Below are 2,870 nucleotides of genomic sequence, written 5' to 3'. Positions count from 1 at the left end.
GGGTCGTTTGAGCCTGGAAGGTCGAGGCTGCAGTGAGCTGTTCCATTCTGGTGACAGAGTGAGATCTTGTCACACACACACACACACACGTAATTCAACTTGATTTGTGTTTATAGAAGGGAATAAATATTTTGTGCATTGGATTTGTTAATTAAGAAAAAGAGCACAAAGGTAGTATTGAGAGGTGACAACATGCTAGCAGCCCTCACCAGAAGGGGCAAGACGGGTTCAATTCGTCATGGGACTGTTTGGAAAAACCCAGGAGAAGCCTCCCAAAGAACCAGTCAATGAGTGGTCATTGAAGATAAGAAAGGAAATGAGAGTTGTGGACAGGCAAATAAGCGATATCCAAAGAGAAAAAGAAAAAGTGAAATGGTCTGTGAAAGATGCTGCCAAGAAGGGCCAGAAGGATATCTGTGTAGTTCTGGCCAAGGAGGTGATCAGGTCAAGGAAGGCTGTGAGCAAGCTGTATGCATTCAAAGCACACATGAACTCAGTGCTGATGGGGATGAAGAACCAGCTCGCCGTCTTGTGAGTGGCTGGTTCCCTGCAGAAGAGCACAGAAGTGATGAAGGCCATGCAACGTCTTGTGAAGATTCCAGAAATTCAGGCCACCATGAGGGAGTTGTCCAAAGAAATGATGAAGGCTGGGATCATAGAGGAGATGTTAGAGGACACTTTTGAAAGCATGGACGATCAGGAAGAAATGGAGGAAGAAGCAGAAATGGAAATTGACAGAATTCTGTTTGAAATTACAGAAGGGGCCTTGGGCAAAGCACCCAGTAAAGTGACCGATGCCCTTCCAGAGGCAGAACCTTCAGGAGCGATGGCTGCCTCAGAGGATGAGAAGAAGGAAGAGGCTCTGGAAGCCATGCAGTCCCAGCTGGCCACACTCCGCAGTTAGGGGCTGCCTAGCCCACTGGGTGTGCTCACACTCCGCTCAAGAACTGCCATTTTATGTATCTCTTGCACTACATCTCTGTTGTGAGGACTACCATTTTGGAGAAGGTTCTGTTTGTCTCTTTTCACTCCCTGCCCAGGTTTTGGGATCACAAAGGGATTGTTCTTGTAAAGGTGGCATAAATAAATGCATCACTTTTAGGAGTATAGACAGAAATATCTTGTTGTGGGGAGGGGAAAGAAATCCATCTGCTCATGAAGCACTTCTGAAAATACAGGTGATTGCTTGAATGTCCAAAACTCTACTTTCATCTATAAAACACTATATAAATGAATTTTAATAAATTTTTGCTTTCGCACTTGGCCCCACTGTAGATTGCCCTGTGCAGTAAACTTTCCAGGTGTTGGCTTCCCCAGATTACTTCATTTGTTGGGCGTGGAAAGAGTTGCTATGGCCAGGCATATGGGATTTGGAAGCTCAGCAGAAATGACTTCTGCTCTGCAGATGCTGCTCCCCAGCTTTCACAGACATGGTGTGGCAGCCGTTCTTTTATCTATTTAACCAAGAGGATGCTTGGGAATTGTGCTGCTTTTCCTGTTGGCTGGTGGCTGTAGTATGTCCTAGGGTGTGTATGTGGGTCTATTTAGAGCTTCTGTCCCTTCCTTCCCATTGCAAGTTGCACCCAGATCAGAAGCTGTAAGACTAGGTCTCTTTCACCTCTCAGTGCCTGTCGCTGCTTTGAGCTGGTTGTCTTGTGCATGGGACATGGGCCTTCCTATCCTTGTTTTCTCAAAGTCAGGAGCTGACCAGGAGCACACGAAGATGTGGTCATGCATCCTAACCAACATTCACTCATCCGGGACATTCTTGAGATACATTTATAAATCATTTCAGCAGTAGCACTTTGTATGTGTTGAGAGGTTACAGAGCTTTTCGACATATGCGATCTCATTTAATCTTTACAAATAAGGAAAACAGCTCAGTTTGGGAAGTATCAGAGCTGGGATTCAAACCCAGATCCTCTGGTCCAAGTTGTATGTGCACTGAACTAATCAGGCAGGAAAAAAGCCCAGTCACTGTCTCACAGATTGGTTTTCATATATTATAGCAAAATCCTGAAACAATAGGGTCCTTCCAGTCTTATCATACAAAATGGCAATCTTGGCTGGGTCCAGTGGTTCATGCATATAATCCCAGCGCTTTACAAGAGTGACACAGGAGGCTCTCTTGAGAATAGGAGTTCAAGACCAGCCTGGGCAACATAGCAAGATCCTGTTTCTACCAAAAAAAAAAAAAAAAAAAAGAAGTCATTCTTGAGTCCAGAGGACCCTCCTATTACTCTTGATTTCATCTTTAGAGTATAGTTTAAAAAAATTTTTTTTAAATCAGTTGTAGGTTCACAGCAAAATTGAACAAAAAGAAATTTGTGATATATCCCCTGCCCTCACACATGCGTAGCCTCCCACCACTATCAATATCCCACACCAGACACATCATTATTGCCCAAAGTCCATAATTTACATGAGGATTCACTCTTGGTATTGTACATTGTATGGGCTTGGACAAATGTATAATGATATCTACAATTATGGAATCATACAGAATAGTTTCACTGCCCTAAAACTTCTCTGTGCTTCACCTATTCATCCCTTTCTTTCCTAATCCCCTGGCAACCACTTTAAAAAAATTATTTTAGGTTCAGGGGGTACATGTGCAGGTAAACTCATGACAAGGGGGTTTGTTATACAGATTATTTAGTGACCCAGGTACTAAGCCTAGTCCTCAATAGTAATTTTTCTGGTCCTGTCCCTTTCCCACCTTCTACCTTCAGGTAGGCCCCAGTATGTTATTCCTTTGTGTCCATGTTATTTCACTCCCACTTATAAGTGAGAACATGCAATATTTGGTTTCCTGTTCCTGTGATAGTTGTTAAGGATAATGGCCTCCAGCTCCATCCTTGTTCCTGCAA

The 2,870-nt window shown here is 43.6% G+C and overlaps 1 pseudogene across 1 annotated transcript; it reads left to right on the top strand.

The window, feature by feature from the left end:
• Positions 1 to 217: 217 nt before the first annotated feature.
• On the top strand, positions 218 to 2,399 carry LOC711833 (charged multivesicular body protein 3 pseudogene; annotated as a pseudogene). Its single transcript, XR_013416889.1, has one exon. The product of XR_013416889.1 is annotated as a charged multivesicular body protein 3 pseudogene (transcript).
• Positions 2,400 to 2,870: the final 471 nt, after the last annotated feature.

Source organism: Macaca mulatta, chromosome 4 (assembly GCF_049350105.2).
Source record: "Macaca mulatta isolate MMU2019108-1 chromosome 4, T2T-MMU8v2.0, whole genome shotgun sequence".
Lineage (NCBI taxonomy): Eukaryota > Metazoa > Chordata > Mammalia > Primates > Cercopithecidae > Macaca > Macaca mulatta.
This window is presented reverse-complemented; position numbering and strand designations above follow the sequence as displayed.